Here is a 10,738-nt window from a genome sequence, read left to right as displayed (position 1 = left end):
TGAGGAAGAAGGCTATTTGTGGTGTTTTCCTCGCGAAATTTTTGCCCTTTCCCATCCCCCCAACAAAATATTGTAGTTTTTGTTTTTTGATCATTTTCATACTTAAAAGTGAATTATGATTTTAAAAAACATATATTACATAAATTCAGTGACGTCACTCGCCTTTAAAATCTTAGGGGACTCAAAACTAATTTTTTTTTTATAGGAGACCGGGAAGCGATTAACAGGGTAACAATGTTAATGCAAATAACTTTTTAATCCTTGAGCATTAAAACCTTAAATTTGGAGTGAAGATGTATTTTTATATCTTATTTCTTACCTGTGTTCATCTTTTAAAAAATTTCCTGGTTTGATATTAAACTATGAGTAAGTTTAGAATCGAAAAATAACCACAAAATTGTAAAATAAACATTGATGGCGTTACTGATCTATTTTTGTTTTCAATGCTTACTTATATTTTTTTTATATATTGTTCGATCTCTATAATTTTGTATAGAAGATCTTCCTAATATGAATAAATGCTTGAGGAACGTCAGATAAATTTGATTTGTCCGCTTCCACTACCTCTATTTGTGTATTTAAAAAAACTTCATTTAAAATTGAGTGTTTTTTCTCTATAATATGAAGTATTGCTGCTAAATATTTTTTAACAGACCATTAATTATCAAAACTATAAGATGAATGTTGAATTTTATAATACTTTGGCTGTTGCTACTAAAATTTAAATTGACAATATTTTATTTGCTAGACCCTTTAAAAATAAACTAAGTCCATAAGATGCTGACCCAATGCATTCGCTAATTGGAAATTAATCCTTTATGATAATAATTTTTGTGTTTCCTATTTCTTTAATTATTTAATAGATTCACTAGTAGATATTCACCCGTAATATTGGTCCCTGTTTCAATTAATTTATAGAAAATGGGAATAAAATTTATAATAGATTCCACTTTTATATTTTGCCCACCCATCAAAGGTATTTTTATCTCATCTTTAGGTTAGTATATTTTTAAACCTTTCATATCAACTGTTTAACAAATTTTTACTAGTAAATATCTTGAGAGCATTTTAAAAATATAAAGATGAAGTTGGCCTATCCTATCCTATACCTTTTTAATTTTTATTCCTATTCCTTTTCAGTGATTATTAAAAATTTTAAATATTCAGTCAAGAAAAAAATTGTTTCCAATGAACATTAAATATTATCGAAATGAATGTACATACAAAAACAAAGCACAATTATGATATATAAACCAAGAGAAAAAAATATTTTTCCAATGATAAAACTCATTATTAAAAAAAATGTAAATAAAAATTGGGGAAATTTTGAAGTTTTCTGGGAAAAATTTTTCTATTTTAAATCCCTAATTTTTAACAATTCATATTCTAGAAAATAACTACTATATTAATAATTTCTTGATAGTAGAATATTGATAATTTAAGTTATTCCTTTTTAAATTAATGAAAGAAGTACCATTATAATTAAAAACTTGTAATTAATGTGGGAATATCACCACAGAAGATGGCAAAATATTTTAGGGTGGGGAGGGGGGGGGGGGGTGGTAGATATAGCTTTTAAGGTTGTTTGCTTCCAGTATTGACATGTATAGACACTGATTTTTAATATGGAAAAAAGGATCCAAATTTAATACAATTGCAAAAATATTAAAAAATTTTGGCAGGGGGCTCAAATCTTCTTAAAATTTAGCAGGGTGTTCTTAACATAATATACCCACAGTAACACAATGCTATATAGCATTTAATACATAAGCTGGTAGGTTAAAAAATTTAGGAAAAATAAAAAATCTAAGTTGAGAGCAGGGACCCGGAGTGAACAGTAACGAACCATTAAACCATTATAAATATCTGAACCATAACCGTAACCAAACCAATATAATTATTTTTTGAAGGAGTAAAAAGAACCTGTCTAATAAACGGTAAAACCGGTTCAGTTTTTATATTTTAGAAATGGAAATAATTTGAATATCCAGAATTATATAAACTTGCTCTTATAGTACTGGCGGTTCCCGAAACACAAGTTTCTGTAGAAAGGGCTTTTTCGGGGCTAAAATTTGTGTTATCGTCATTACGAACAAAAAGTAAACCATTTATATTAGAAAATATACTTATACGTTCAAATAATATATTTAAAAATGAGTTATTTTGAATCTTATATATTTTTTTTATATATAATTCATAGATGCTTATAATAAAAATAAATTAGAAGTTGGTGTTGCTTCAATAAAAAAAAATTTCTAACCGTAATAAACCTTTATAATTAGAACCGAACCTTTAGTGTTGTTAAAAAGTCGAGTTCACCCGACTACGACTCAGAGTCTTTAGTCGAATAAGTCGACCAACTCAAGTCGTGAACTCAAGTCTATAAACTTGAGTCGACTAGAGGACGAATAGTTCTACAAACTTAGTCGACTAGAGGACGAATAGTACTATGAACTTAGTTGACTAGAGGACGAATAGTTCTATAAACTTGAGTCGTCAACTAGAGGACGAATAGTTCTATGAACCTGATTAGTTTTATTAATTAATAAAACATTACTTCTGTTTTTTTATTTTAAACTTTATACTTCCGACTTGAGTTGTGAATACGAAATATAATATACTTGAATCGACTAGAGGACGAATAGTTATATGAACTTGAGTCGACTTAAGGACGGAGATTTTAAATTAAATATTATTAATTTATAAAACATTTTTCTTTAACTTTAGACTTCCAACTTGAGTCGTTATACGAGTTATACTTAAGTCGACTAAAAGACGAATAGTTGTGTCGTTTTTTCGATTCAGACTCAAACGGGTCGTTTTTTACGACTTCAACCCAAAGTTGTGGTCGTTTTATTCGATCCGATACAAAATATGAGTCGTTTTTTAAAAGACGATCTAAGGTTTGGGTTGCTTTTTTTCACCTCACCCATTATCCTGATCATTTTTTTCGACCAAGACTTCTAGGGTTGACTCCAATAAATATAATAATAACATTTAGTAGATATTAAAATTATGAGAGGGTAAGTTATTTATAGCTTCTTTAAATTATTATGCTCTGTCTTACTATTATTAATGTACTGGCATTTGTCATCGTTATTTTTTTAAATAGTGATTATGTACCATAAAAAAGTGACAATTGTCATAATCGTTATTTTTGAATTTTTAAGTCAAATGGGTAAAAATATACATAGTAAACATGTTAAATTAAAATTTCAGTGAAGGTGTACCATAGAAAAATGACAATTGTCAAAATTATTTTTTAATTTTTTTAAAGCAAATGGGTAAAAATAGATATTGTAAACTTGTTAAAGTAAAATTTCAGTGAATATGGACCGTAGAAAGATGACAATTGATTTTAAAAAGTGCGAGTGGACCTGTTAAAAATTTAAATGAAGCATTTTGATGAAATAATTAGTATAGGTTTCTGAAAATGCCTTGGAAAAACTGGCACAATTCGCAAATATATTGAGCGTTAAATTACATAACGAATTGTGTTCATTTACCAGTATATTCAAAGATTTAATAGCAGAATTAAATAAAATGTATGATGATATCATATGTACAAGTGAGGAGTTAAATGAAGAAAATGGAATATCACAATATGATTTGATAATAAATGTAATAGGTGTTTACTAGGCGTGTATGAAATCATTACAAGTTACAATATGCACAAAAGTGCATACATTAATTTATTTTTGACACAAGAATACATTTTAATTTTGTCATTTGCGGAGGTAATTGCGAGAGAACATTTAGTAAATTAAAAAATTATAAAAAATAAGCTGAGCTAATATAGACCAAGAAAAATTAGACGCGTTTTTAATTAAAATTTAAAAAAATTTATAATGCATTTAAAAAAATATTATTGTAAAAATCTTAGAAATTTTTTTTTAAAACTCATTTTCCCACTTAAACTTGGGTCCAAAACATAAAAATTATATTCGATTCATAACTTTGACGTTAATCTTCAATAAAGTTCAAAAACTCTTATTATTAAAAAAATTATATCAAAAATATTTTTTTTAAAATTTTATCAAAATGTTTTTACAATAATTATGGAAAGTTATTTAACTATATAAGAATGTTTTTTCACATTATGGAAATGTGTTACAAAAAATCATATTATTACTGTATATGTGCAGTTTTAATATATTATTTACTATTCTTTTTTTATTAAAAAATATAAATCGTTTGAACATATCAAAAATTTATTTATAAATATAAAAAAAAAATTTTTAAATAAATAAATATTATATAGTTAATGGTGAAAAAAACAAGAAAATTTTACTTTTTTATAACTTTTTTAAATACCCAAAATTTATTTTGAAAGACATAGATTTATTTTGAAAGAGATAGATTTATTTTGGGAGAAACAAGGAGAGGGATTGGTTACTATGGAAGAGGGAGGGGGAGGGGGGTACTAATAATTTTTAATTATTTATTTCTTATATTTTATTAATAATTTTTTTTGCACAATCATATTTAAAACTATTTTATATGAAAACATATTTGAAAAAATCATTTTCCTATTTTTTTTTATTTCACATCTTTTCATACTAAAATGTCGTACCAAGAACCAAGATAGTAATGAAAATAACAGCAACCCTCTACTAAATAACATGGACCTTGACTCGGAGGTAGAATTATGTAACAACTTTTTGTAATTATAAATGTGAATAGAATGACCTTGCATACAACCAAGATCTTCTGGATGATCAAGACAAGACATCAATATGAGTCAGATATCATAATATCTGATTCATCAGTTAATACATCGATAGATAGTACTTCTTTTAATACAAAGAGCATGTTTGAATTAAGCCCCAACAAAAATCGCCGAATGTGTAAAATGTGTAATAGATATTCTAGCGTTGTCACTGCAACAAGTATTATAACAAATAAAATTATGAGCTATATTAATTTTTATAGCAATTTAAAAAATCACGTTAGAAGAAATCATCCAGATTTAATTGGGAATGGAGAGAGCGAAGATATACCCAAAAACTTGGTTGGCATTCGTAGATTATTACCTAAGGAGAACGAATGTCTTAACAAATTCATTTTGAAATTTATTATAAAAAACAACATTCCTTTCAAAGCTATGGATAGTAAGGAGTTCCGAAATATATTTTCCTTCATATTCAAGCATGAGAAAATCTGGACAAGACAGACAGCTTGTAAGATACATTGAAAAAATGTATAAAATTTCAAAATTACAACTCATAAAAAATTTAAAGAATATTAAAAGTAAATTGGCTATCACAACTGATATGTGGACATCCATTAACTCATCGTCTTTTTGTGTAATTACATGCCACTATATCGATAAAAAGTGGAAAATGGAAAGTTGTCTTCTAGATTTAATTCAGCTACCATATCCTCATAGTGGTGAGGAGATATCACAGTATTTGTTAGAATTTCTCGATGAATTTGAGATCCAGGACAATATTATCTCCATCACGCATGATAACGCATCAAACATAGTAAACTCTGCTAAAAAAATTATTACACTTTATCATGAAAAATATAAATTATAAATTTGATAGTTAAAGATGGGATTTCAGCCTTAGATAAAAAACTAAATAAAATAACTAATCTTGTAAAGAAGTTACATTCTTCAACAAAACTTTTACAAAAGTACTAGGAACTCTCAGGAGGAACGAGAATTCCTTTAGATGTAGTAACTAGATGTAACTCTAAATATTTAATGATATCAACAGTAAACAAAGTAAGTTAAACATATTTTTTCATAATGTCTTTTATGTTCTTCTTTTGATAACCTTTTTGAGATATAACATTGCATTGTCTAATAATATATTTAGTTTATCTAGAATTTAGATGCAATTAAAGAGCTAGGAAAAAAATGTATGACAGAGCCTTTGGATATAAGCGTTAGGGAGGCAAAATCTTTAAAAGAAGTTGAAAATTTTTTAAAGCCTTTTTATAAAATAACACTCGAAATATCGTCAGATACTACTACAATTGGAACCGCTGTTTTATTTATAGCAAAGATGGACAAAATTTTAGGGGAGGCTTCCAAAAATCATCCAGATGATGATATTAAAAATGAAGCAAGTAAAATGCAGATAAAATGTGGAACGTATAAAAACTATCTGAGCACATTCAGCAATTATATATCTACCATGTTAATCCGAAAACTAAGATGAAATATATGCCTCATTTTGTAGCAAAGCAGGATTATAATGAAAAATTCAATTTATTATATAAAACCTAAGGGTGGCCACACAAATCAAATGTGTATGACTTCTCTCTAGATGATTTGGAAACACAGTCGGTCTGTATGCATCACGAATTGAGAAAGTAATTATAAATATTTGGTTATATTAATTTATAATTTTAGAGAAGCTTGTGAATTTCCAGATCTCACAAGAGATGAAATTATAGAATATGTCAAAGAACAGATTGCACCTGCGTCAACTAATATACTTGATTGGTGGGCGAAAAACAGCGATTTTTACCCAACCTTGTCGCTGATAGCTAAGGATTACCTTGCTCAACAAACGTCCAGCGTTCCAAGCGAAAGAGCATTCAGCAAGGCCGTTGATTTTTTTACCAAGCGAGGATGTCACCAACATTTAAACATTGTATGTGCTTAAATAATTGGGATGTTTCAATATGAAATCATTATCTATATATATACATTTGTATCTTATTGATTCTATTATAAATCTTATTATTTGTATTATAGTTTTAAAATATAAATAAATATTGTGTAATTTATATATTATTTTGAAGATATTTAGTAATAATTTATTTAATATAAGATTATAGGTTTCTTTTTATTAGATTTTATTTAAGGTTTTACAAATTTAAAATCAAAGATCAAAAACATTTTAATTTATGTTTCTCTATTTTAATAAATAATTTTTATGTATAGTTAAAATAAAATTTAACAATGAATTTATTTTAAAATTACCTCAGCTTTGAAAATTCTCAAATATCAAAAATTATGTCTCGCGTAATTTTTACGAGAAAATTAAATATAGAATTACCATTCACTCACATAAATAAGACATACACGAATGAATTTTTTATTAATTAGATTTTTATAAATAAAACAATAATATGTTACATTTTTTTATTATTATAACTAAATAAAAATAAAAAATACAAATCTTATTTATTTTAAAAGTACTATGAAAACAAATAATATATTATTAAAGAGGAAAAAGGGAGTGTTTCGAAGAAACAAAAAATAAATTCAAATTATATTAATTATTGAAAAAAAAAATTCAGGCATAAATTATTTTAGTGGGATAAAAAATTATCACGATAAAAAAAGGTTTACATTAAAACCAGGGATGTGAACCCTTCGACAAAAAAAAAGGGTCCGGGTCCGGTAATAAATTTAAAAAGGACCCGGGTCCAGGTTCAGAGGAAACATAAAAATAATGACTCAAAATAAGACTTTTTTTCATTCATTTTTTATTATACTTCAATATATACACATTTATAATTCGAAATGAGATAATTTCTATTTTAAATATTTTATTCAATCGCACAATCATGATATCTTCTAAGATTTCCACGTAAATTAGACAAAATATATTTCAACGATGAAAATCCACGTTCTACGCTTACCTAAAATAGATAGTCATTTTTATAATACATAAATTATTGTACTTGTGTCGTCGGTACAGCCATGACGATTCTAGACAAGGTATATAATTCTGGATATATTGAAGAATTTTCCTCCCAGAATTTTAAAATGTTTGCATCTCTATTTATTCTAACTTCCGAGAACTTTTCTATTAAAGATACAATAGATATTTTTTGCTCCTTTCTATCAGATGATAATTTAATTTTTTTTCTCTATCTAATAGTAAAATTTCCAGATCATCACTGTCGTTATCATTATCATTGTTATCGCTACAACCAGTAGATATTGTTGTAACCTCCTATATATTGTAAATAATAGTTTTGGGTATGCCATAAATCTTCAAGATGGTCTATAACTATTTGTTTTTGCTCACTACTTAATAAAACCTGATATCGCGGGTCTAAATATATCGAAGCATATACAACACTATTTTGTAAATATTGTTGCTCTCTTATTTTCTAATACTTCCTTTGAAAAATAACTTGTTAATCTCCCTAACTCTAATCGACATCTTAACCATATACCATAAAAATCCGATAAACATAATTGTTCTGCTTGCACTCTTAATGTTGTTATTTTTAAAGGAACCAGCACACTAGTAAGCTCTTTTACTTGATTCCAATCATCTTCTGACAAAATGATTTCACATGCTCCTATGATTAAATCATTACAGAAATCTTTCAAACTTAATAATCGCTCTAGCATTATACATATAGAGGACCAACGTGTTGTGCAATCTAAAATTGCCATTTGCCTTTTCATGGATTTTAATATTCTAACAATTGTGGGAGTTCTTAAATATTTTACAACATCCCTTGCTTTATCAATTATAGTTTTAAAGTGACTATTTTTTAGGGAGATTCCACGAAAAAAATTAACAAAATTATAAAAATTTTACATTATTTTTTAAAAATTAATAAAAAATTTATATTATTTTTTAAAAAATTAATTTAACACCCTGAACCCTTGGTCCCTCCACTTTTTAAAAGGGTCTGGGTTCAGCCAAAATACGAGGGTCCAGGAGGGTTCAGGGTCCGGGTTCACATCCCTGATTAAAACCAATGTTTGTCTTGACATAATAGAGCTCTGGTTCATCTAAAAAAGTCGGCAATATACATCACAGTATGAATAGGTTTTAAGCAGTAACACCCCCCCCCCTTCGCGATTTTTATAATAAACATCTTGTTGGTATAAAGTGTATCGCTATATTATATTAAATTGTTTTAAATCACTATCTTCCTCATTCCCAATAATTTATTCGTTCTCTAGTCGACATAAGTGTATAACTAGTGTTCACGACTCAAGTTGGAAGTCTAAAGTAAAAAATAAAAAAAACAGAACAAATGTTTTATTAATTAATAATAACTAATTTCAAATCTTCATCTTCTGGTAGACGACTCAAGTTCATAGAACTATTCGCCCTATAATCGACTCGAGTATATTATAATTTCGTATAACGACTCAAGTTGGAAATTTAAAGTTAAAAATAAAAAACAAATGTTTTATTAATAATAACTAATTTAAAATCTTTGTCCTTTAGTACTCAAGTTCATGGAACTATTCGTCCTCTAGTTAACGACTCAAATTCATGGAACTATTCGTCCTCTAGTCGACGACTCAAGTTCATGGAACTATTTGTCCTCTAGTCGACGACTCAAGTTAATATAACTATTCGTCCTCGAGTCGACTAAGTTAATATAACTATTCGTCCTCTAGTCGACTAAGTTTATAGTACTATTCGTTCTCTAGTCGACGACTCAAGTTCATAGTGTCCTCTAGTGGACTAAGTTCATAGAACTATTTGTCATCTAGTCAACTCAAGTTGATAGACCTGAGTTCATAACTCAAGTCAGTTTTGGACAGGGATCCAAACCGAAACGAATATCGGTTCGGGTTCAGATAAAAATAATGGTTCAAGGTTCAGGTTCGTAAAAAATCAAAATATCGGTTCAGTTCGAACCTATAAAAACCGGTTTGAACACTTTTGTAATCAAACCTACATTCAAATTATGTATAGGGAAAATATTTTATCATTAATTTAAAAAACATATATAAAACCTTCATTTTTATTAATTGCACATATAAAATAATATTTAATTTATATATATAAAAATATATATTAATGATTAATTTTAATATGAACAATATTTTCCTTTTTTTACTTAAATTTTTTATTAAGCCACACAATTAATATTTTCAAAATTTGGCTCACTCAAATTACATCTATAAGGATAGCATAAATTTAATTGTTGAAATATCTTTCCACACCAACTTGGGTAGCCGACACTGCCAATATGATATCAGATTTGATGTCATTTATAATATTTTGGATTTAATTTTTCTCTAAGCATTATAATTTATAAGCTTAAAACATTTAAAAAATGTTGTAATGATAAAATACTAAAGTTTATAAAAATAATGACCGACACATCAATGAAATGTGATTGATGATAATCTATAAAATAATTCGAATACAATTGAAATCTAATAACTTACATATTATTTTATATGCATAAAATCATGAGATTCGAACCGGTTCAGAGGCATTTTAGCAGTTCCGTTCAGGTTCGGCTGGAATTTTTTTAGCAGTTTAGGTTCGATAATAAATACCGGTTTTTAGTGGTTTAACGGTTCGATTTGGATCCCTGGTTTTGGGTCGATTTTTTTGACCAAAAACTTGACTCCAATTTTTGGCTAAGTTGACTATACTTAGTCGATTAACAACACTACAAATCTTAATAAATTTTTTCTTAAGAACCATAACCAAAACATAACCATTATAATTTTTTACATACTGAAACATAACTGAACTGTTATAAATAACGGTTCAGGTCCCTAGTTGAAGACCATGCCTGATATTTTAAATATAAATTGTCCATCCCATAATTAATGGACAAATTAGAACCTGACCACTTGTTTTACATTTCAAAAATATTTTTAACCAACTCACTTGATGTTTAAATATTTTTGAAAACCAAACCATTAAGGATCTCCAGTACAGTGCCTACCTAGCCCATTAAATTCTTTGGATGACCCATGGCTTTGCAAATCTTTATTCTCAATTATTCATACAGCTAGATTTAGAAAATTTGTTTCCACAACTTAGTCAAGGTC

The sequence above is a fragment of the Gordionus sp. m RMFG-2023 genome, chromosome 3 (genome assembly GCF_954871325.1).
Source record: "Gordionus sp. m RMFG-2023 chromosome 3, tfGorSpeb1-WG-v2, whole genome shotgun sequence".
NCBI lineage: Eukaryota > Metazoa > Nematomorpha > Gordioida > Chordodea > Parachordodidae > Gordionus > Gordionus sp. m RMFG-2023.
The sequence above is the reverse complement of the archived record's forward strand: the minus strand, read 5'-3'. Positions refer to the sequence as shown.